General features: G+C 35.5%; 1 protein-coding gene across 11 annotated transcripts in view; it reads left to right on the top strand.

The window, feature by feature from the left end:
• Window positions 1–26,720, top strand: part of Nckap5 (NCK associated protein 5) — a 969,537-nt gene that overhangs the window by 546,058 nt on the left and 396,759 nt on the right. The gene's annotated exons all lie outside the window — the stretch shown is intronic.

The raw sequence follows: 26,720 nt of genomic DNA, 5'->3' as shown, positions 1-26,720 counted from the left end.
ATTAGTGATGTCCCATCAAGCAGTGTGACCAAGAAGGTGTTGATAAGGTAGCTGTGGGAGATGCATTAACTCACCCGGACGTTGGAATCAAGATGCCTAGGAAAGAGCTGAAGGATCCTAAATGAATATCATTATGCAAAATATTTGCCGGAAATTGATCAACAAAAGGAAAAACAACGTATACCTTCCTTTTTCCTTTCTCACATGTTTTCACCTCTGTTATTTCCTTGAACTAAGGAGCCTTTGGAAATATAAAAAAAAAAGAGTCAGATTTGCTTGATTCTTTCATAATGATCTCATGCTTCTACTATAATCATTGAATTCTTTGCTGAGTTTTGGTAAAATCTTTTAAGATCTCTTTTTTTTTTTTTTCCTCCGTAGACTTCTCCTTCCTCTGGTCCAACAAGCTCCTATATCTCCTAAGTGTATGTTCAGAATCCAGCTCTGCTTTGAGGAGCCTGGCTGCTTGGCTTTTAGTGATTGATTCATATGTCACAGATGGTGTCAGCTTTATCATATTCTGCATTCACACATCCCACGAGACATCTTTACTTGTAGCACAACCATCTTCCCTGCTGAGCTCAACACAGGCCACCATGTGAGACATGAAGCCTCAGTGGAACTATTTTTCAATTACATCCAGAAACATCTTTTGATATTAGGAGCTTACCGCTCTACACGCCTGACTTCACTTTTAGTATATCTTTTTCTTGAATTGAAAACAGTAAGTTTTATTTTTGTAAACCACCAATTGTTTATAATATATAACCAAAAACTTCAATAAAATGTAAAAAGGAGTAGTTGTAATTTCATATCTATACTGGAAAAACTGTGGTGAAGAAGTATTTTGAGCTAAAACTATTTTTTTGAAACCACAGAAAAGAGTTCATTGGAACTGCTGAAATAGACATATTACTCCTAATTTGATCAGAAGAGGAATGAAATTTGGGAACAGAATTTATATGGAATTTAAAATAAGAAGATGCTTTTTGCTATAAGTAATAAGAAATCTTAATCCTATTGCTGTGGTCCAGTTTTTACTCTTTTAATTTGAGTGTCCACACTTCACAAATAAAGGGTGAGTAGAAATCATGCAATACAAACGAGAACTCTGTACTGCTCCTATCTGAGGTCAACCTGAGTTTTGCTTTTTGCTTGTATATCTTTAAATATGTTCCTTTACCGAACTTCAGTTTCATCATATATAAAATGGAGCAGCTACATATGGTTATTGGGTGGATTAAATAAAATGATGGATATGCTATATGTACTTCAGATTAACAAATGATCTCAGTAAAATTGAAATGCTTTTATAACTATCAGGTAAGAACCAACAGCTAGGGCCGGGGTTGTAGCTCAGAGATAAAGTGCCTACCTAGCATGTGTGAGACACTGGGTTCAATTCTTAGCACCGCATATAAATAAATAAAATAAAGGTCCATTGAAACTAAAAAAAAAAAAGAAAAGAAAAAGAAACAGCAGCTAATATTATAATTTAAAAAAATTTGTTGAAATGGCTAATCCACACTACCTCATTGATGAAATTGCAGACCATAATTACAGATACTGCTCTTTTCCCAGTGTCTTCCCAATGGGAGGGACTTTTAGATTACTTGAAATTCTTATTTCAAGTAAATTATTCTAAAGCGATTATAGACATCTGCCTATGCACCATCAGGAATATTTCTCCATCCATGCATGAACTCGTCTCCTGGACATATCAAAGTGCACTTCAGAGTGGAAGTGGAATCCACTGCTATATTCTTCTTTTAAATTTTTTTATTTGTTCTTTGAAGTTATACATCATAATAGAGTGTGTTTTGACATGTTTTTACAAACATGGAATATATCTTATTCTAATTAGGATCCCAGTCTTGTGAATGTACATGATGTTGAGATTCACTGTGGTGTGTTCATATAAGTGTATAGGAAAGTTATGTCAGATTCATTCCACTGTCTTTCCTATTCTTATCCCCACTCCTTGACCTTCATTCCCCTTTGTCTAATCCAGTGAATTTCCATTCTCCGCCCCCACCTTGTTTTGTGTGTTAGTATCTACATTTCAGATAGAACAGTCAACCTTTTTTGGGATAGGGGGTGTTTGGCATATTGCACTTAGCATGATGTTTTCCAGATCCTTCTATTTACCAGAAAATGTCATGAAGTCTTTCTTCTTTGTGAATGAGTTATTCCATTATGTATGTAGAGCATATTTTCTTAATTAATTCATCTGTTGAAAGGCACCAAGGTTGCTTCCATTGTTTAGCTATTGTGAGTTGAGCTGCTATAAACATTGATTGATGTGGCTGCATCACTATAGTATGCTGATTTTAACTCCTTTGGATACTTAGCAAGGAGTGGTATAATTGGGTAAAGTTGTCAGTCCACTCCTGAGTTTTTAGAGGAATCTCCATACCGCTTTCCAATTTGCAGTTGCACCAATTTGCAGTCTCATCAGCAATGTATGCTGCACCAATTTTCAGTCTCACCAGCAATGTATGAGTGTACACTTTCCCCCACATCCTCAGTAACATTTATTTTTATTTGTATTCTTGATTGTTGCCACTCCGACTGGAGTGAGGTGAAATCTCAGTGTAGTTTTAATTTGCTTTTCTCTAATTGCTAGAGATATTGAACATTCTTTTTTTTCATACATTTGGTGACCATTCATATTTCATCATTTGAGAAGTGTCTGTTTAGTTCCTTTGCCCATTTATTTATTGGGTTATTTGGGGTATTTTTTTGAGGGGGAGTAAGACTTTTTGAGTTTTTATTTTATTTTATTTTATTAGAAAGAGAGAGAGAGAATTCCTAATATTTATTTTTTAGTTATTGGCGGACACAACATCTTTATTTGTATGTGGTGCTGAGGATCGAACCCAGGCCGCACGCATGCCAGGCGAGCGCGCTACCACTTGAGCCACATCCCCAGCCCTTGAGTTCTTTATATATTCTGGAAATTATGCATTATCTACATGCAGGTGACAAAATTTTTTTCACATTCTATAGGCTTGCTCTTCACATTCTTGATTAATTCCTTTGTTGAGAAGAAGTTTTTTAGTTTGATAAAATACCATTTGTTGATTTTTTTATTTTCCTCCTTGCGCTTTAGGAGTTTTGTTAAGGAAGTCAATTCCTATACTGGCAAGTTGAAATATTGGGCCTAGATTTTCTTCTAGAATGTACAGGTAATACCTAGGCCTTTGACCCACTTGATCCAGTTGAGTTTTGTACAGGGTGAGAGATCAGGTTTTAATTCATTCTCCTATATATGGACTTACAGTTTTCCCAGCACCATTTTTGAAGAGGCTCTTTTTTTCTCCAATGTATGTTTATAGTGCCTTTTTCTGGTATGAGGTAACTGTATTTGTATGGGTCTGTCTCTGTGTCTTCTATTTGATTCCATTGGTATTCATTTCTGTTTTGGTGCCAATACCATGTTATTTTGTTATTATAGCTTTGTAGTATAGTTTAAGTTGAGTATTGTAATGCCTCCTGCTTTGCTTTTCTGGATTGCTTTGGCTATTATGGGCCTATAATTTTTCCAAATTAATTTCATGACTACTTTTTCTATTTTTATGAAGAACATCATTGGAATTTTAATAGAAATCACATTAAATCTCTATAGTACATTCAGTAGAATAGCCATTTTGACAATATCAATTCTTCATATCCAAGAACATGGGGGATATTTCCATTTTCTAAGGTCTTAAATTTCTTTATTGTTCTATAGTTTCATTTTAGAAATTTTTCACCCTGTTTGTTAGATTGCTTCCTAAGTTTTTGTCTTTGTTTTGTTTTTTGAGGCTATTGTGAATGGGATAGTTTTCCTAATTTCTTTTTCAGCTGATTCATCATTAGTGTATAGGAATACAATTTATTTATGGGTGTTAATTTTATATGCTACTACTTTGCAGAATTTGGTTTTGAGATCTTCATGATTTCTGGTGGTGTTTTTTGGGTCTTCTAAATAATAGAATCATGTAATCAACAAATAGAGATAGTTTGAGCTCTTCTTTTCCTACTCGCATCCTCTAAAATTCTTTCTTTTCCTAATTGCTCTGAATGAAGTTTCAAGGACTATGTGAACATCCCTGTTTTGTTCCAGTTTTCAGAGGGAATGCTTTAAGTTTTTCTCTGCTTAAAATGATATTGGCCTTGGGTTTGATGTATTTAGTTTTTACTATGTTGAATTAAGTTCCTATTATCTCTAGATTTTCTAGTGTTTTAAACATGAATAGATGTTGTATTTTGTCAGTTCTTTTTCTTCGTGTGTTGAGATAATCATATCATTCTCCTCTTTAAATATATTTATATAGTAAACTACATTTATTGATTTCTGTATATTAAATCAAACTTGCACCCTTGGGATGAAACCTACTTGATCATGGTACACTATCTTTTTAATGTGTTTTTGTATGCAATTTGCTAGTATTTTATTAAGAATTTTTGCATCTGTTCATCAGGAATATTGTTCTGAAGTTTTCTTTCCTTGATGTGTCTTTATCTGGTTTGGGTACCTGTGGGATACTAGCTTCATAGAATGAGTTGGAAGGGTTCCCTCCTTATCTATTTCATGGAATAATTTGAGGAGGACTGCTATTTGTTCTTCTTTTAATGTCTAGTAGAACTTGGCTGGGAATCCATCAAATCCTGGGCTTTTCTTTGTTGGTAAGCTTTTGATGGCATCTACAATTTCATTTCTTGAAATTGATGTGTTTAGATTTTCTGTGTCCTCCTGGTTTAATTAGGTTATCACATGTCTCTAGAAATTTGTCAGTATCTTCAAGATTTTCTAATTTATTGGACTATAAATTTTTAACATAATTTTTTAAGTATCTTCTGTATTTCAGTAGTGTCTATGATATTTCCCTTTTCATTATGGATTTGAATTTTTTGTTTTAATTTCAGTGGTTTTGGATCTGATTTTATTTATTTATTTTTGTGTTCTACTTCTTTTAGTGTTGGTTTGTTCCTCTTTTTTCCAGGGCCTTGACATATAATGTTTGATTATTTTTTGATAACTTTCTGTTCTTACAATGAATGAGCTCAATACATGAACTTTCGTCTTAGAACTACCTTTATAGTGTCCCAGAGATGGTATGTTGTATCCATATTGTCATTTACCTCTCTCTATTTTTTTATTTCATACCTGATATTTTCTGCTATCCATTCATCATAGAATAGTGTATTATTTACTCTCCATGTGTTAGAGTAGACTCTATTTTTCATCTTATCATTGATTTCTAATTTCATTTCATTTTATCTGATAAAATGCAAGATATTTTCTCTACTTTTTGTATTTGTTAAGAGTTTCATTGTGGTCTAAGGTATAGTCTATTTTAGAAAATGATCCATGTGTTGCTGAGAAGAAAGTGTATTCAGTCATTGATGGATGAAACGTTCTATATATATTTGTTAAGTCTAATTTATTCATTATATTTTCTTAGTTATATAGATTCTTTTTTTTAGTTATTGTCTGGAAGATCTATCCAGTGATGAGAGAAATGTGTTAAAGTCATCCAATATTATTGTATTGTGGTCTATTTGATTCTTAATATTGAATAGTTTGTTTGATGTAGAAGCTCCATTGTGTTGGGCATAAATATTTGCAATTGTTATTTCTTCTGTTGTACAATTCCCTTAAATAGTATAAAATGATCTTGTTTGTCTCTTATTTCTTCTGATTAACTTTGGCTTGAAATCCACTTTATCTGATATGAGGATAAAAATCCCTGCTTGTTTATGAGATTCATGTGAATGATATCTTTTTTCCCATCCTTTAACCAGCAGTCTCAGGATATCTTTGTGTATGAGGTGAGTCTCCTGGGAAAGCATATTTTGGGGTCTTGTGATTAAATCTAATCTGCCAGCCTGTATCTTTTAATTGATGAGTTTAGGCCACTTATATTCAATTTTATTATTGAGAAATGATTTTTATTCCCTGTCATTTTTATTTCTAGTTTTAAATTTTTATTAGTTTCTCCTTTGACTATTCATCTACTATATTTCCTTCCTCTGATGGCTTTCAATTTTATTTTTTACTTCTTCTTGAAATATTTTTTGAGTATGATTTGTAGGGCAGGCTTTCTAGTTGTGATTTCTTTTAACTTTTGTTTATCATGGAAGGTTTTTATTTCATTTTCAAATCTGAAGCTTAATTTTTCTGGGTATAGCATTCTTGGGTGGCATTAATTTTCTTTCAGAGCTTGGTATATATTTATTCTAAGACTTCTTAGCTTTTAGGATCTGTGTTGAGAAATCAGCTGCAATTCAAATTGGTTTACCTCTACATATGACCTGTCATTTTTTTCTAGCAGCCTTTAAAGTTCTATCTATATTCTATATGTTAGGCATTTTCATAATACTGTGCCTTGGTATGGCTCTGTTGAATTTTGTATATTTGGAGTCATGTATACCTCCTGTATTTGCTTTTCCATACCACTCTTTTAATTTTTTTTAGTTGTTGATAGAACTTTATTTGTATTTATTTATATTTGTTGCTGAGAATTGAAGCCAGTGCCTCACACATGCTAGGTAGGTGCTCTACCACTGAGCTACAACTCCATCCCCATGATTTCCCATATAATTCTTAACATTTGGGAAATTTTCTGATATTATTTCATTGAATAGATTGTGCATTCCTTTATTTTGTAATTCAGAGCCTTCTTCTATCCCAATAAATTTTAAATTTGTTCTTTTCATTGTATCCTATATTCATTGAAATTTTTTTTTCTGGTCTTTTAACATGTTTTCTCAAAATGGTCAACTTTATTTTTAAGATTATACACTTTGTTTTTGTTACCTGAAACTCCAGCTTCCAAGTGGTCTATTCTGCTGGTGATGCTTCCATTGAATTTTTAATTTGGTTTACTGATTCCTTCATTTCACAGATTTTTCATTTGGTTCTTTGTCAGTATCTCTATCTCTTTATTGAACTGATCTTTCACTTCCTGTATTTTCTCTCTGATTTCACTCCTTACATCATCTTTTACTTTGCAGATCAGTTTAATTATGATGCTTCTAAATTCCTTCTCTGATATTTCCTCCATTGTGGTATCAGTGGATTTGTTTGGGATTATTCATTCCCTTGCTTTTTTATATTGTTTATGTGTCTACCAATTTATCAATATGTATCTGAGGTGGCATAGCTTCTACTCTCTGAACTTGTAGTGTCTCTGAAGGTTTCTGGTACCTCACAGTTTAGGGATTGATAAATAGTAACAACAATCAATTCAAACAATATTCAGCACCCAAATACTTGGTTTCTATAAGGATGTCCACATGTTATTTGGCACAATAAACAGAACTGCTATGGTAATCAATTGCCAATAGAAAACAAAAACAAAACCAAAGACCCCCCAGAAAGGTTGCCAAATGGTTTGCTATTTCAAAAGGTGAACAGGGAGAATACAGAAGAGATGTAGGATGCAAAGATGAGGAGGAAGGAGGAGAGAAAGTAGAAGTAAAAAATGAAATAAAGAGTGAAAAAACAAAAAAGTAGAATTTGGCTGTTAGCAAAAGGCAAGAGAGAATGAGAATCAGGAGAAATAGACAAGTGAAAAACAATATAAAATAAATGCAAAATTACTAATCAATAACCCTAGCCCTCAAAATACAGTCATGAAAAATAATTACCCTCAAAAAATGCTAGAAATGAAAAACGTGAGACAAATATGTTTAGGTACAAATGTCCATGAACCATGTAGCATACAAACAACTGGGGGGGGGCGGGGGGGGGGGCGGGGAGGGAGGGAGGAGAGAGAGAGGGGGGAAGAATGAAATGAATGAAAATAGAGAACAATTTTAAAAGGTTCTTGATAAAATTAAAGAATTGTTTGTTTGTTTCTGTTGTGATGGTTAAAATTTTTCAATGATATGATATATTGGTTGTCTCTTCCCAGTGTCTTTCCATTTTATCACGAGGTATATATTGTGGTAGTAGATAAAGGCTGTCAAGTTCTTCCTCTTTTTGTGTTTCTCCTCAAGTTGCCAGTTGAAGTTAAAAAAGTCTTGGGTTCTCTTCCTTCCGGGCAATAGGAGGTGAGGTAGGTTAGACAGTGTTGTTGGCTCCCCAGTTCTGTAGAATTCTGTGAGGGGAGTTTCCTAAGACAGAGCTCCCAAAGGCAGGGTTTAGGTTTAGTTACTCCCCTGGTGCATTGTCAAATGATGATTGATTTGAAGATTTTAAATTAGCTCACCGCTGGGAGTCTGCACCCTAGGAATCTTCCCTGGGTTCCAGGGGTGGTGTGGAGGAGCCAATCCTTTGCTCCCTCTGCCATTCCTGGATCCTGCCCTTCCTGGCCTCCTGGACTCAGTCCCCAAGCACACACACTCATTCCCACCTGCCCAATCAAATTCCTAGCCCACCTTCAATGGTCTTGTAATTGCAGGACTCAAAGGGTATGATTTTTTAGGTCTGACCATCTCTTGTTCCTTTGGGTGAAACACTCTCTGTACCTGAATTTCTCTTGGTTTTCTAGTCACGCTGTGAATCATATGGTGGGCTCTGTTTGGTCTGGTTTTTGGATCCAGCACAGATTCTAAGTCTATAGATTCCAAAGCAGGGGTTCATCAATTTCTGCACAGGGTCAGAGTAAATGCTTTAGCATTTACATTTAGTACCCAGGGACAACTCCTAGGGAGCAGACTCCCAGAAGTGAGCTAAATGCTCTTTGGGCCATATGGTAATTATCATAGCTACTTTGTCTTTGCATCACAAAAGTAGCCATAGAAAACAGGTAACAAAAGAGCAGCATGTTGTACAAGCAGATAGCAGTACTTATTTAGCTTGCAAACTGTGGTTGGCCACCCCCTATGCTAGGGAATTAGGTTAAAAGAATTGAGGTTGGGGTGAGAGTGAAGAGTGATTGTTAAAGGGAAAAGATGAGATATATCTTAAAGAAGCATGGGGTAACAACCAGCAGAATTCTGGAAGCCTGATCAAGCGAAAAGAGTTTCCCGGGGTGGAGGGGTAGGGGAAAAGATTACCTGATTTTTTTTTAGAAGTTTTAGAGAATATTAAATAGATATTCAACATATGATCTATGTTTTTAGAGGTTATAGTTGACTTGGAACAAATATAGGAAATACCAACCAGCTAGTTAGTGGCAGTGACCCCCCAAAATAGTTACTCAATTGTCTTTCCATTGTATACTTTAGTTTCTGAGAATATTGAGACAAGGTTTCTAACCAGTGATAAACACAGGAGGAAACAAATTAGCATTATTTTGAAAAGTTCAAAATGTTTTCTCAGTATCTCATTTATTTCTTGTATATTATATTGAACTGAAAAATCAAGCTTAAAAATGTTAAATCCAAGTGCTGAAGACAAATTCCAAGGAGATCATTACGTTAAATAAGAGATGGATTCAGAATTTGAAATTGTGCCTCCTTTAGTATAAATATAAAGCTCTTTTTCCTGTGTATGATTCCTCTAATAGCTTGAAGATTTTATTCATTTACAAAATTACTCTTGAGGCCAACAGTAGCTAGTTCTAAGAATCACAATATTTTGTCCAATATTGTATTTATCTTAGTAACTAATATTCAGTAGTTCCAAAAAAGTTGGAAAAAAATAAATCATTTTTCCGTTAAGTGTTTGTTTAATGCCCATTTTCAGGTACATGATTATTTTTCCAAGATACTGCCACGTCTGAGTCTGATGAATTGCTACCATGTCTTCTCCTGGGAAATATTTGCAAGCACTTTATAACAGAACCATCTTCCATAAACAATTAAGCACAATTTATGATTGTGCTTTTGTATTTTTTTAAAACCTGCGAAAAAATATCCTTGACAATCTACTCCTCCAAAAGTGATAATGTCTTTCTTTTTTCTAGTTTACCACAGTAGGTAGTCTGAATTGCACAAATTATTGTAAGAGGGAATTATTATGAATATTTTAATTATGATCAAGTGTCTTTAATTACATGGCTATATTGTTTCAATATAACTAGGGTGTTAAACACATCATCTGCTATTAGTTATTTAATGTGGATAGTTAAACTAAGTGGGTTTTTAAGAATCCTAATGTTTACTCACTATTAAGTTGACCTTTTAAGGAATATTTGTCTCTGAATTTTACTCAGTAACCATTAACAATAAGTTTAATTGGAAAATTTTCTTGAAACATAACTCTAAAATTGTAGAAAAATGTCAACACTTTAGAATAAGTGGTTAATCATTTTAATTCTCTTGATACTCAATGCAGTATCATTAATCACTATAGAGTCATTTGATCCTAACATGGATGTAATATCCAATTCTGCAGCAATTTGCTGCAGTTTAGCAACAATTACTGTCCACTTATTATAAAGTGATGCCAAAAACCCTAATGCAATTATTTTAATGCATTTTGGTGACATTGTCCAATAACATTCAAGTTTGTAGTCGTTGCAGAAACTTTAGATTGATGTGTCTGATTAAAAGCACATTACTTTGGAAATACTTTTACTTGAGGTGTTTATGCTGTATATTTTGTTTATAACAGAGAAGGCGTTCTCAATTTAGTTTTTGTAATAGTTCTCATTTGCTTCCCTGCTTTCCTTGAAAAAAGTTGTGTGTGTGTGTGTGTTAGTTATGTATTTAGTTAGGAGAAAACAAATTGTAATGTTTTCTGAACATACACAACTTTTGAGGAGGGCATAGTAGAAAGATTTTCAAAGGCCAGTGACTTCTTGTGACTTGTAACATGGAACTATTTCAGTGGGACAAGGGAGCTGGGCTGCTTTCCTGGAAATAGGGCTGACCCCTGTACTCATCAGGAGTCTCAAAAAAACAATCTCTGAGGATAAGTACCCCAGCAAGTTAGCTAGTCTCCATGTGCCTCAAATAATGTGTTCTTTAATCTTTATTTCACAGCAACTGCTATTCAGCTATGGTAAATTGGGTTCACTCTTTGCTCCTTCTTTGTGTGGTCACATACATGTGGCCATGTTGTTAAGTAGGAGTCATTCATTGCTGTATCCTTTCTGCCTTTAATGCTTTAATGTGTTCTCTCTCTCTTTTTTTCCCCAGAGGCTCTTCACTTGCTTTTGTAGCCACCCACCAAATGTTTAGGGAACTGCATTTTCCTACCTTCCTTTGTGAATCTTTTTTTTTTTTTTTTTTTTTAGTAAAAGACTTGATAATTAAGTAGATTAAGTGAATGAATGACATGTAACACTTGATTTTTTTTTTTCCCTTGGGAAACTTGCATTTTGACATAGGCTAAAATTATAAACCAAAGAAATTAAAGTATGACAAAATAACTTCACAAACCTTTGAATAGATGGAAATGGTCCCAACTGATCATCTGGATTTCTAGCAACCCTGAAATCAAATAGCACCCATGAAAACTTCTATAACAACTAAATTGTAAACCACAGTGGTTTGAAAAGGAGGTTTATATGTGCCTCACATGTTTGTATGTACCAGAAATAGACAATCAGGGCTTGTGCTGTGCTAACCTCAGCATACTGCTACTGTCTCAGTGTTCAAAGCGATTGCTCCCACTGCCCCATCTCCTGTCATTTGGAAGGAGGAAGAGTCTCCTATGCCCAAAATCAAAAGCAATAAGAACCACTTCACATTTCATGAGTTCAGACTTAGTTATAAGGTCACTTCTGGCTCCAAAAAAGGTGAGGAGTGTGATCAGGTGTCCAGCTTGCCTATAGAAGAGGAGTAGAACTGATATTAGGGTACAAGTTCAATCTGCCTCACCTATATATTACATAGACAGAGGAATGGTTATAAAGTCATTCCTCAATAAATATGTTTAGAGTATTGAATTATTCAGCTTCCCAGTTATTCATGATATTGGCACATGGATGGAGAATATTTTCCATGGAGCAAGATATCTTTTAACTTATACAGACTCCTAGGCTGGCTTTGAGATCTCTCATCACCATCATCTACTCTATTCCAGTTTGACTTCCAACATTAAATGTGGTCTACTTAGGAAACAAATTCAACAATATAAATTTAACTGTTCCAAAAATGGGCAGCCATATTTGTCTTTCTTAAAATAGTCATCTACTATATTTAAGAGTCAAACAAAAAAAGACCTTGTAGTTGTAGTCATCAGGAATTTTACATCAGATTTGTCAATACTCCTTGGTGATTTTTTTTTTTTTTTTTTTGGTACCAGGGATTGAACTCAGGGGCCCTTAACCACTGAGCCAAATCCTAGCCCATTTTATTTATTTGATACAGGGTCTCACTAAGTTGCTAAGGCTGGCTTCGTAATAATTTTTATTATAATGGAATTCTAGGAATATATAAATCAGGAATCTAAGATTATTTTATATTTTGATAAAGTACATATACCAATTTATGCCCCTTCTATCAGATAATAAAGCAACATCTGTTAACGTTTAAGATGTGCCAGTTTGAGACCCAAAATTTCTTCTGCCTAGTGCAGGATGGTAACATGGAGTAATACCCCCAAAATATGTGCTTACAGAAAGGCAGATGAAAGAATATTTGCAGCAGTTTGTTAGTATGATTGAATTTCACGATACTGCTGATATTTGACCAATCTTGACTAATACAATGATAGTTTCATGTGGTTTTGTTTAATAATTATAATACACAATTGTTTATCAGTAAAAGAATGGATAAATAAGAATGTTCATGACTTATTTGGGATATATATGATATGTAATGATTCTATTTTACATAATAAACTACCCCAAAACTCTGACACACAAAACTTCCCAAATAATAATGATTAATATTTCTCACAATTCTTTGATCTGTATGGGCTTTGCCAAGTGGCTCTTCACCTCTACATATTCATCTGAGATTGTCTGGAGTGGGGACTAACTATACCCCCTTCTCCTCCATGTGATCTCTTATCCTTCAGTAATTTAGTTTGTTAATTCTTATTCCTTGAATCCAACAGGGGCAAAAACAGAGGCTTCAAGGTCATTCAAGACTTGAGTTCAGAGTTGTGGGATGTTATTTCCACTATATCTTATTAATGAAAACAAGTCACAGGCCAGCCCATAGATGAGAATTGGGGAAGTAACTTGAGGACAGCACATTTTTAGAGTGAAGGGAGGAGTTGTTGGCCAACATCTTTGGAAATGTTTTACCACCCATACACTGGAATAGTACTGATAAGTTAAAATAAGAGTTAATTTGCACAAATTTATAAAAATTATTTTATTTTTGTTGTGCTGGTGGTTGAACCAAGGGTCTTATTCCTACTGGCCAAGCATTCTATTACTGAGCTATGTCCATAGACAAGACATATTCTTAAATGAAATAAATTATAGGATGATATTTGGTATTAAATTTCTATTGTTGTGTAAGAAATCACCACAAATTTAGGGCTCTAAAATATTGATTTATTATCTCATAGTTTTGTAGATCGTAAGTCTGAGTGGACTCGGCTGGGCTCTTTATATAGTGTCTCCAAAGGCTCAAATCAAGGTGTTGGCCTGTCTGGTTTTTATCTGCTTCTAGGCTCATTAAAACTGTTTACAGAATTAACTTCATTATGGATATAACACTGAAGTCCCCACTTCCTGATTGGCTGTGCAAAGAAGTCACATATAACTTTTAGGAACCATCTGTATCTTTTGGCATATGGTTGCTTCCATTTTCAAAGCCAGCAGTGGTGCATCACATTCTTCTCATGCTTTGAATCTCATCTCTCTGACTTTCCATCAGCTAATACTTGAAGAAAATGCTGCTTTAAAAGGCATGTGTGATTGGTTTTGGTCCATTTGGATAATATCTCTTGTTATTACCTCAGAAGCAAAACATTAATAACCTTAATTATATTTGCAAAATTCTTTTTGACACATGACATGATCAGAGTGTGATATCTCATTAAATTCACAGTTCCGAGGATTAAGCAGGAAGTTGTAGGGGATCATTTTAGGATCTTGCCTACCACAATGTGAATACACATAGGAAGATACTTTAAATGACACTAGAGGGCGAGTATTCTGTACCCCAAATACTTGGGACCAGAAGTGTTTTGGATTTCAGACTTTTGTATTTTAAAGTATTTGAATACATAAAACTACATATCTTAGGGAAAAGACCCATGATTAAATAGAGCATTAATTTCCATTTCATATATGGCTTACACGTATAGCCTGAAAGGAATTTTGTGTAATATTTTTCACATGCCTCTGTTTTGACTATGACTTATCATATGAGGATAGGTGTTGAATTTTAAACTTTTGGCTTCATGTTGCTGCTCAAAATCTGGATTTTGGAGCATTAGAATTTGGTATTGAAGTGTTCAACCCATGCTAAATCAGTAATAGTAATTATCTCTGGGGAATAGACTGAAATTTGGAAGCCAGGGGGGCATTGAACATGGGAAATTTTTGTTCCTGTATCAATATAATAAGAAAATAATAAAAAGTGTAAAAAATAGAATTGGAGGGGTCAAGCACACCAGCTCCTGGTTTTGTCTAGAACCAATCATGCCCACATGACAAAGTGGTTGGTTCCTCCTCTCTCTCTTTCTCTCTTTCTTTCTGTGCTGTCATCTTTCTTTCTTCTTTATTTATTTTTCAGTACTGGGGATTGAACACAGGGCACTCTACTATTGAGCTATATTCTGGCCTTTTTGCCTTTTATTTTGTGACAGAGTCTCACTAAGTTGCCCAGACTGGCCTAGAACTTGTGATCTTCTTATCTCAGTCTGCCAATTTGCTGGAATTATAGGCATGCACTAGCACACCAGCTTCTGCTGTCTTCTATGTGCCTGCCCCAGTGTCATTGACCATCACTGTGCTGACATCTTGTCCAGAGCCACTATTTAATAACTGGTACATTTATAGCCAAATAACTGTTACGTTAAATACTTCTACATTGGTTGGCAAATAACCACTGTCTAAAACCCCAACTGTCCTATAACCCAAGTGTCCTTCTATCCCTCCATGTCTTTGCACAGCCTGCTCTTCCCTGAGATCCTCATACCTTTGCAAACTAGGAAGTAAAGCCCTGACACCTTCTTTGGTAGGGACCCTCCAGACTAAAGGCCAGTGTCTTCTCTTTCTTATTGGATAGTGTTTCTCATCCTTAGTAGTTACATATCATAAACTTTACTCCTTCCTTAGTCTTGATTTTAGAAGTATGAATTCATAAGGTGGCATATTTCACATGCATTTTTATCTTCTACCTTTATGAAAAAGTAAATGAGCAAGAATCCTAACTATTTTCTTTGCAAACCCTAACTGTAATTGGTGTGTGTCATGTCCACTTTGACTACTGTACAGAAACCACTGCAGAGAAACATGTTCTCTTTTTACCATTTGGCAGGAGGGAAGCATGTGCTGCATTTCCATTAGGGATAAAGTTTCTCTATTAGTGAGAAGAGGTTGGACACATCATTAGAAGCCATGATGTCTAATTATACAAACCTTGTGGAAGGAAGGACTTGTTCTCTGTCTCCATAGTAAGCAGCATAATGTTTTACTGACTTTGGGCTTTGCTTAAAAATTACTTCTGTCATCAAGTTTTGTAAGTAGGAATAGAGGCAAGTTTAGGCACCAATATATACTGCTTAAGTACTGCTCTTTCCAAAATGGAGTGTTTTTTGTATTGAATGATAATATATAGTGCAAAACTGCTGAATAACCTGCAAAGAAAATTGTCTTCTATATATGGAATATAATTTTATGGTTTGTTGAAACCCTACTATGCCACTTTTTTATTAAACTATTATTCATTTCTAAACTTCACTAATGGCAGTATTAGCAATAGTTTTAGATAGTCTTTCTGAACAGTTACCACATCCAGGATACTGGTGAATTAAGCATTTAATATGCAGCATGTAATTTAGTTTTCCCAACTCTAACAGGAAATGATTATTTTTTCCATTATACAGGTGAGGAACCCAGAGCACAGATAAGTCTCTTAATAAATTAACCAAGGATATATAACTAGGAAGAGATGGAAAATCTAAAAAAAACATATGGACCCCCAAAAGTTTGTGGTGTCCGAGCCTTTCTATGCAGTGCTGCTTTTCTCAGATTGTGCTAGTTTGCACTCTTCTCCTAGAGTCTGCTTTACTGCTGAGTGTGCCATCTAATTGGCCAATGGCTGCAAATGGTTGTTCTAAATGGGGTCCCTGAAGCAAATCCCAGTGAAGCAACTCATTATAAGAAAGGTGGGCAAAACCATAAACATACCAGTGGATTACTGGCTGCATTATTTTCATAGGATTGCTATAACAAATTGAGTGTCTTAAAACAATGGAAATTTATTCCTGCCCGGTTTTGGAGGGTAGAAGTCATAACTCAAGGCGTTGCTTCTTCCTGGCCTCTGGTGTTGGCAGCCGCCTTGGCTTATACTTGCATCACTCTCCAGGTTCTGTCTCCCTCATCACAAGGCCGTCTTCCCTCTGTGTGTAACTCCATGTGTCTAAACTTCCTTCTATTTATTAAGACACAAATCACTGGATTTCAGCTCATGCTAATCCAATGAGACCTCATCTTAAGTTGACTGTATCTGCAAGATTCCTGTTTCCAAATAAGTTCAAATTATCTTTTCTGCGTAGACACAAATTTGTCAGGGAGACACAATTTAAGCCAGTATGAACCATGAACTGATTATGTTGAAACACTAAGTACTGACTCAGGTTGGGCAGGGAGACCATTAAAACAGGATTTTTAGTACAATCTGTACAATCAATTCATTAAAAATTGCTTTATCCTGCAAAAAATTATTATTGCTCCTGTGAAGCTGGGGGAGAAGCATTTTTAAACCAAAATATCTCTAAATAGGTCTATGTAAATGTTCATTCATAAAATATTTATTTTAAAACTTCTATGTACTGGATGCCATATCAAGTCCTAGGAAAAGAAGTCAGGGAGTATACCCATAGTCTCTTCTCTGGAGGAGCTTGCATTCTACTGGGGAAACCAGTATTAGTCAGAGTCACAGGAGTAACTTTTTACTTTTAAAATGAAATGATTGTTCTGCAGAGTGAGAAAATAGTTCTATTCCTGCTTATGTAAAGGAGACTCTCTCACCCAGATACTTCCTAGCAAAAAAATTGCCCCTGGTTTTATTGGATAATCATGTATGTACAAATCAATGTCTAGACTAATGGTTCTGGAGGCCCAGAAGTTCAAAATCAAAGTGTCTGCAGAGTTGTACTCCCTCTGGCTCTGTTCCTTCTCTCCTGGAGCTTTGGTGGCTGCCAACAATCTCTGCCTCCATAATGACGTTGCTGCAGCTGCTTCGTCTCTGTATCAACTTCTCTTTTGTTTGTCTCAAGTCTGTCTCCATTTTCTCTTATAAGGATGGTCATTGGATATAATGCCCACTTAGACTCTCCAGGATCATCTCTTCTCAGGATTCTTAACCTAGTCACAACTGTGAAGATCCTTTCTCCAAATAAGGTGACACAGATAAGTCCTAGGGATTGGGTTTCTTTTTGTGGGAATGTGTGAAGGGTCATTTTCCAGTCTTTCTGATCTGGTGTGGTTGGTTCATTGTGTCACAGCGTGATAGCATGGCACCTTGAAAGACACCACAGACAAATCAAAGCCAGGGGAGAGAACTAAAAGGCTAACTGTCATGAAATTTTTGGTTCTTCACAGAAACATTCCATAAAGCAATGGTGTTGATTAGAAAATCAATGCCCATTAAGGATATTTTAAAAACTCATTAGGGTTTTTGTTATTTCAGTAATCATGTACATAACAATTGGCTTTTAATAGATGAGAATCAAGAAAGCCAGATGTCCTTTATCATGTGGTAAAGACTTCCTCAAGAAAAATTTCTCTACAAATGAGTGTCCAGACTCTATACCCATATTAAACCCATTTTATGTATAGACAAAAAATATGCTTGGCATAATTGTAATGTGCATGTGTTTCCCTAGAATGCAACTGTTCGTAAACTGAGGGCATTTTTTTTTAAAATTCAGAGCTGAAGAGATTGTTTTTTAAAGATTTTAGAACATTTTGCTACTCACCAGAGCATCATGTATACCCTTCAAGTCAACAGGAAACACTCCTGTTTTGCCATTTGTACATACTTGCAGTTGTCACATACAAAAATGTAATTGAGGGATTAGAGACTGATTAACACAGAATCAAATGTTATTAAATTAGTGGATACATCTAGATCTCAATAGACCTTGGTAAATGTTTTTATACAACTTATTTTAGATGCATTTCTCATTTTTTACCATGATGTATGTGTATGTTTCTATATATGTGCATATATATGAGTATGTGTATTCTTATGTTTGTGTGAAATATTTCACTAGACCTATGGTAGGATATCGGATCATGTGAAAGTTACTTATTAAAAAGAAAATTGCTTTGGATTTCTTGCATTTTTCCATGTTACCATGATTCTATCCTGAGAGGTTATCACACAACCAGTTTCTGGCTTCTTAAATTACTCTTTCACATTTCTGTTTATCTTTTATTTCTTGTCTCCTACTAAAGACTGCTTCTCCCAAAGCCTTTTGAGTACTAAAGCCTTCAGCAGGTGGTGGGATTTTAAGAAGAGACACATTTTCCATGGCATTTATCACTACCCTGTAGCACGTCATACTTTAATTTTGACACTTATATTACATAAGACTTGGGTCATTGATGAGAACATCATGCTTCCTCACATCTCCACTTTGACAGTCTGTAATTTGTCTCTGCATGTTCTTTGTACTTCATTTGAGGTAGTTTTCCTCTATTTTTTTTATATTCAACTAAAACTGATCTTTTATTGTTTACCCAAACATTAGTTTTTATTTTAATGGCAGCTTCTACCTTTTTTTTTTTATTCTCATACTTCTTAACTGGAACTTACAAAAATTCCTTATCTTCTTTTAAATCTGAAATTATTTATTATAATTGCAGGTGTAAGCATTTGCTTAATTCATTTCATAGTCTAGGATAGCCTTTTTTAGATCATAGTATTTTATTACAAATTACTTTCCTTTTATTTCTCCTTTGTATTACATTTGGGTTACTTTATTGATTTTTTTTTTCTTGAAGTAATACTATAAGTAAATTATATTACCTGTTAATTTCATTTCAGGATAGTAAAGGGAACATTACATAATATTTGTTATAAAATGGAACCTTGTGTCTGATAGAATTAAAACCACTATCATAAATAATAAGATACCTCTGCATCATGAGCAACCAGAGAATGGAGAAGTTGTGCTCCGTTTGTGTACAATGGGTTGAAATGCATTCTGCTGTCATGTATAAGTAACTAGAACAAGTAAAATAAACAAAATAAGTAATAATATACAATTTAAAATGTGAGACTATACATGTATTAAGCCAAAGGCAGAGTGATGAGTGGTTAGAGAAGGGGAGATATGATAGGAAAGCTACCAGGACATTTAAGAGTGGGCAAGGACAATGTGGGTACTCCTTGGTGCCAGAGAGAGACCTTGAGGTTTACTCGGGGGGGAAAAGAAAGAAAGAAAGGAAGGAAGGCAGGGAGGGAGGGAGGGAGGGAGGGAGGGAGGGAGGAAGGAAGGAAGGAAGGAAGGAAGACTAGGAGTCGTGGGCAGAAAGAGCAGTTCTGCTCTGTGTCTGGGAGACAAATGAGGCAAGGCTTGAAGTGGGAGAATGACCAAATGCTGGGATCTGTAGAAATGCTCAAAGGACGTCTGCACAACTGTGAATGAAGTGTCTCTTTGTCCAGGTCTGTGTTTACGCTAAGCCATGGACTGTAATTATCTTCATTTGGGACTGTATTTGGAATTTTAAGGGTCAAATACTTAAAGCTTCCACATCATAGCAGTGCAAGGAATCTACAGTTAACCTTTAAATTGGGAATAAAATAAAGCAGCAGGAATTTCATACAAATAAACAAATAGAAGTGAGCTATCGATAGCGAGATGGGAAAGAAGAGGAAGTATGTTAAGGGAGGTTATGCTGCAGAAAAATAGAGCCCTAGCAACCCGTATCCCAATTTACAAGTATGTATTTACTTATTTCCTAAAGTACTTGGTCTCTCTTCCACTGGAATGACAAAAATGACCATACCTGTTTTATTCAAAACACAAACCAATGGCACAGTACTTGGAATGGAGTGGTATGGATAATTATTTATTGACAAAAGAAATGAAGAAATGACTTGAGTAGGTGCTTTTGAGCATCTCCATTAGACATCTGTGCTTTACCATTCTATATTTTAATGATCTATTGCTGCAAGAATTATTAATATAAAAAACAATAAGATTAGCTTCAGCTATATGGTATTTCCATTGTAAAGTGTTTGAAGAGCTATTAACAGCAGAGATGTGCATGATGACCCATTATCAAAATAAATGGCTAGCAAACTCTTAAGACAGAAACATTTAGGGAAAATGGGCAAGCACGTAGTAGAGTCCATATCCTGTAAGAATACAGATTAGATCATTAATAAGCAACACATTTCATCCACTTAACAGTGTTTGCATACAGGGAAGCCTATTAATTAAACGACAGTGTGGAAAACACTGATATACCATCTCATTCCATCAGAGGATTACTCCTCTGCCTTTATCAATAAATTCTACCTTTAATTCTGAGGATTGATCGAAACAGAGAAACAGTGATTCTTCAGACCATTATTTTCAGTCTTTGTATTACTTTGTCCCTAGATTTGTGAATTTCATTAGTAACTTAGTTTAGATATGGAATGACCAGTGGCAGGGTGTTGTCACACATCAAATCTGAACTCATTTATAAAAATAAATGAAAATAAATAGGCTGAAAAGTTCCAGTAACCTCTCTTGGTATCAGAAGGAAGATAAAATGGAACTGTACTTTAGATAAAATGCAATTTGTCCATTCAGACTTTTAATTAAACTCAGAGATTAATATATCTCAAAATGAGGTATTTTAATGAATTGTATGACCGAGAATTCTCTTTGGTTTTATCTTTTACACTTTCTGCTCTTTAAGTCACTATTCAGATATTTTTTAACTAGCTCATTATGTCAACATGATGGCATTATCATTATTTGGAAAACACGTTCCTATATTTCAAATGGTGCATGGAAATGCAACACATTTTCCTCTGGACTCTCTCTCTCTCAGAGTTCCTTTTTGCCCCTAATGCACCCTAACTTTCAACAAATTTGTTTTCTTCTTCAGTAACCATTGCCCAGGCTGATACACACATGAAAAATTGGTAAAACACATCATTGTAAAACAGGTGTTATCTCTCCAATAGTATTTTTAAGAAGAAAGCTAAAACTAAGCAAAACAATATCAGTAAGGGATCTCAAATTATTTCAACATGATGTTTTACTTGACTTCAGAGAGAAAATGGAATAGACATGGACAGCGTGTAAAACCAATCATTAGATATAGGAAATATCTATAGATATTTCCTCCACTAAACCAAAAATTTCTCAAAAAATGAGAGTTCACTTTGCATACAATGACAAAGAGCCAGAAAGGTTTTCAGTATACATTTTAGTATCACTTCTATAATTTGCTGATGAAGACCTTGTGCCAGAGCTGTGAAGTGATAAATCTAGAATCACAAAGTTAGCAATTCACTAAGAACTGCTGAAGGTTCTAGTGACATAACGAGATTGATATTGATCATACAATTTTTTTGAGTGCTTACTAGTTGTTTCATATTGGTAGGAAATCTGCTTAGGGGCATGCTGGGGACACTTGTTACCAATAGAGTACCACTCCTGGACTCTTTCACTCTTCAGCATCTACCTCTCCCTGGGGAAGTGGTGACATCTGGTTCTAGTGTGGATGTGGGGCTGATTCTCATCTTCCCTCTGCTGTGCAGGAGGGGTTCTGTCCCCATAGGGGAGGCCTGTAGTTGATCAGGGGTGGATAAATAAACCTTTTGGCCTAAGGGCTGAGACACATGCCCATAACAGCTTCATCAGTAATAAAGAAATTACATCAAAACTTGCAACTCCACTTTTTGTGATTTCCATTGCCTGTGAATTTTGTGATTTCATGTACTGAAAATAATAAATGTAGAATTCCAGGAATGAACAGTTCATAAATTTTAAATTTCAAGTTTTGAGTAGTGTGATGAAATCTGATGCCATCCTGCTCTGTCCTGCTGGGGATGTGAATTATCCCTTTGTGTAGCATATCCATGCTGGATAGCCTTCCTGCCCATTAGTCACTTGGTAGCCATCTCAGTGATCATATTGACTATTGGGGTATTACAGTGCTTGTGTTCAAGTAACCCTTATTTTACTTAATAATTGTCTCATAATACAAGAGCAGTCTGCAGAGGAGGCACCAGGGCATTCAATACAGAAGATTAATTTTGGTTCTATGTGGCAATGCTTCAGGGCATATTGGATAAACAATATATAGGGATTGGTACTATCCTTGTTTTCAGGCATATATTGGGAGTTTGTAATATGTCCCTTACAGATAAGACAGAAATACTGTATTTGATTTGCATTTACTTTATGTATCTTTCAATTGATTTCAAGATCAGACAAGCTGTTTCTCTTTATACCACCCCAAACTTTAACAGCATGAAAAATATATAAACCTTCCCTAAATCAACCCCACATCACCTAGAGATAAGCAATGTTGAAAACCTTGTGTTTTCTTTTTGTGTGTACATATGTGTTTCAGTATGTACTACACAAGGTTAGGCATGTGTAGTCATACTGATTATAAGGATTCCGCTTTCTATTTTCACTTATTTTTTTTTAAGGCAATGGCTTTAGACTATGGATGCTTTTCACTTCTCTGCTAAATGCTGCATCATCTCTAAAATTTTGCTGAAAGTAGTAGTTGTCTGATACTCATTAAGACTCTGATATCCCTTTGAGGTTTCTCAACAGTACAGTGTTTCAGCACTTGCCTCCTCTGGAGCAAGTATCACTGTGACCTCTATCAGATAGCTCTCACATTAAGATCCTAATCTAAGGGTGCATGAACTATAGCCTGCAGGCCAAATCTGCCCTCTCCAATATCCCTACACTGCCTGTTTTTATGTGACAAACTAGCTAAAACAGTTTTTACTTTTTTTTTTAAAGAGTTATTGATCAGGAAAATACAAGAGACTTGCATATGAGTCCCCAAAGCTTAAAATATTTAATATCTGGCCCTTTACATAAAAACTTTGTCAACCCATATAATTAATCAAGGGTAGATTGGTATTTATTATGAATATTAAATTATCCCTCTGCTTAAGAAGATAAAGTATATCAACATGGAGAATGCTTAGAAACTGGTGAGTGGAGCATATTAACCAATGCTTGAGTTTATCAGCTGAGTGTATGGGTCTTGTGTGAGTGATGCTAAGATCATGGTGGTGGCTGTAGTTAAGAGTTGGCTATCAAGGATGGAAGACTCCCTATGTAATTTATTTCAGTTGAAGGGTAGGGATGAGATTGATCTTTTGGAAGCAAAGCTCACAGACACCACTTAGAAATGTTTCGGGCTCATATAACAAGAATAAGATTGATAGCCTGTGAAGATACTGTTAAGGATTCACTGGTGGAACCCCACATAGTCTTGAATCTACCCCAATAATTGAGTGTTAGCCATGTTTTACAAATGGGGAAATTGAGATTCTGTGGGTTTCAGCAATGTGCTCTAGGTCACACAACTAGAAAATGAATGATGTGAGAAGAGATCTGACTCTGTCCACTGGTGTTTTGTATGTACCATGTGCATGTGTAAATATTCCTGTGATGCTATTACACTCAGTTGTGACAGCAGGTTTCAAGGTGAAAATATATGCCATTCACTCTGGTTATGTTTCAATTCTCTTTACTATGTCATTCGTGCCCATTCCCAGGCATGTGCCTGCTTTCCTCTGATGCTTTCCTGTCCCCTCACTTCCATTTTCATACCCAGGCACCCAGGAGATGACACGCTGGTCCCCAAATGCACTGTTTTAGTATTAGTTTTTGTTTTCCTTTCCAAGCATGAGTTGTGTAATTGAATGCGTCTCTCTCTGTCAGGGAGGCCCCCTACTGAATTTGCCCAGAAACTCTTAATCATCTCAATTGTCACATCCTCTTCCATGTTGCTTCTGACCCCCTCCAGGCAGTTTCTTAAGATCCTTTGAACTCACCAGAGTTATTCTTTTATATATTTATATTCTGTTAGGGGGGAAAAAAAAGGTCTTGACCTTTTTTTTTTTTTTCTTAGCTGACTTTGGATCCCTAAAAGCAAGATCAAGGACCAGTGCCAGTTCTTCAGCACCAAGCACAGATCCTGACACATGATAGGCTTTCCTTAGAAGATGATGTTTCCGTGAATGAGGGAAGATATGAACAAAGAATGCACAGAGTATTGCTTTTGCACACACGTACAGTGCTTAGATGTAACAACCCCACAGAGTTCAGGCATTCTATGGTCACCAGGACCTGATACCTTCCTATTTGCTAAGGAATATAATGCATGCTGATCCATTGCTTTTAACTTGGGTTTACAGACAATTTGGGATCATTTCTAAGGATGAGGACCCTAACTAAGATTTTACCATAGTATCAGGGTTTTGTGTTTTTTTTTTTTTTTTTTTTCCAACTGTGAGGTTTGGTGATATCAACACCATTTACTGTTGTACTGATATCTTCTCCTCAAGCCCCAGTCTACTCCCTGGTGACTCTAGTTCTGTTGCTATCCATGGTCTGGACAGGTCAGTGCTGGACAAGCTCCTGAATGGATCTAACCTTTAATTTAGCCATGTAGGTCATTAAATGGCTTCTAACCAAATGCTTTGTTTCCCAGAATATTTGAGGTTCTTTTACCTTCATGTGAATATTTTTGTCTTATTTAATAAGCAAGTGACTCTAGGAAGAAAGTCCTTGCATTTTTTTTGTAGTTGAATCTCAGCAACTATCAGATAACTATTAAATATTTTCGACTTTTTTGTTTGTTTGTTTGTTTCTTTGTTTTTTTGACACCATTCACAGGATCCTGAAGGCTCAGAGACTTACGGAGTATTCTGAAACAAAGCGCTGAAGGTGCTCTTCCTGAGCCATATTGTCACTGTAACATCTATCGCAATTCTCTGTATTTTTTGGCTTCTGGGGAGGATTGATGGCCCAGAGCAGCATGCAACATTTGCATGATAACTCCGTGCAGCTTAACCCATATAACCATTGCATCATTTTCAATTTTCATAAACTGTAATCCATAATGGCTCCCGAAGCACTGACTATTTTCTCTCCACTACATATCATGCATTTTTAACTGTCTATAATTATACAATTAAACAGTAAGCCACTGGGACTCACAGGAGTCATTATCTGAAAGTGTTTCAACTTCCATAACCTGACACCAGGGACAGTTATTGCCTGAGGAGATGGCAAGTCTACCCATCCAGGTGCCCCCAAATCAGGCTATTCTTCCACTAGGGGTGGCCTTCCCACCTGGTCTTGCATGTGATAGAAGTGAGCAAGAAAGATGGAAACTATCGCACCATCCCAGAAAATGGGTACAAGGTTTCCAGGTCAGGAGAAGATAGAGGGAGAAAGTTGGGCCTCTCTCCTGCATTCCCTTCCTCCCTATCTCTCAATGTTCTTTTAATGAAAAAGTACCAGAAGTGTCCTTCTTTGGCACATTCAGTAGGCTTTGACTGTTTTACTTGTTCCACAAAAAGCCTTATTTTAGTCTAGGACATGTTATTTCTATGATTCAAAGTGAACACAGTTGTCACTCCATGTTCGAAGGGAATTAGCTCCAGAATCCCCTACAGATCCCAAGATCTTTGGATGTCAGGTCTATTACATAAAATGGTATAGTGTTTTCACCTAACCTACACACATTCCCTCCAGATTTTAATAATCATCTCCAGATTACTTATAATGCCTAATACAAAGTAAAAAATTGTGTCAATAGTTGTTATACTCGATTGTTTAGGGAATAATAATAGAAAAAGTCTGTAGATGTTCAATGAACTGTAATTTTTTTTTCCCTGAGCATTTTTGAACTCTTGTTAATTGTAACTCAGGTACATGGAGGGATAGGTGAATGACCACATTTGCATTAGGATCCAAAATTCTGCAGTGGCATTTTTTCATGCATTTATTGACTAAGCTTCCCTTCATTTTAAACTGCTAGAAATGTTCTCTCTACATTTGACATTTTCTTAGATGTCATTTCCTTATCCTGTACTTGAACATAAGGCACTGAGAAAGAGAATATGTTTAATGTGTGATTATTTCTGCTTACATGTAGTGTGTACGAGTGTTTTCCAATAAATATAAGTTGAATGATAACGACCATAGCATAAACATATCTTATGTTACATGTTTTTAAAAGGCATTTTAAATTAAAAAATTTAAAACAATGTCTTTACAGTAGCATCTACATTCATTTGGATGAAAAGAAAGTATAACCTCAAGAGGTCCATTTCTATCCTATGAAGCAAATAACTCAAGAGTGACTGACAAGGGAAGAAATAGTGTGATTGACAACAAGCCAGCATGTTAGAATATGGAGACTTTTGTCCTAAAATAAATAAATAAATAAAGCCACATTGCTTAGGTGTCACATGCACCAAGCTGATATGGAGATTTTGCTGAGTTATATTTTTAGTCTTGGACAGGTGGGTGGGACATTCATAAATTTCATGGTGGTCTGGCTTTTCAGAGATTCTTGCTGCTGTTATCTGAATGTCACCAAATGATCTGGGTTCTGTAATTTTGAAAAAAAGTTACTTATGGGAAAGTGTTTTTTCTTTTTTCAGGGATGTTAACCTTTCAGTTTAAAACGCAAAGCACGGGGAGAGAGCACAGTTCCTTTCTGCTGGAGAACAATTTTAACCTGATGGGTGGCTTCAATCAGAGG

Source organism: Marmota monax, unplaced genomic scaffold, assembly GCF_021218885.2.
Source record: "Marmota monax isolate L192 unplaced genomic scaffold, Marmota_monax_Labrador192_F-V1.1 WCK01_AAM20220418_F8-fsc00154, whole genome shotgun sequence".
Classification (NCBI taxonomy): Eukaryota; Metazoa; Chordata; class Mammalia; order Rodentia; family Sciuridae; genus Marmota; species Marmota monax.
Note: the sequence above shows the minus strand (reverse complement) of the source record. Positions and strands in the feature narration are given on the sequence as shown.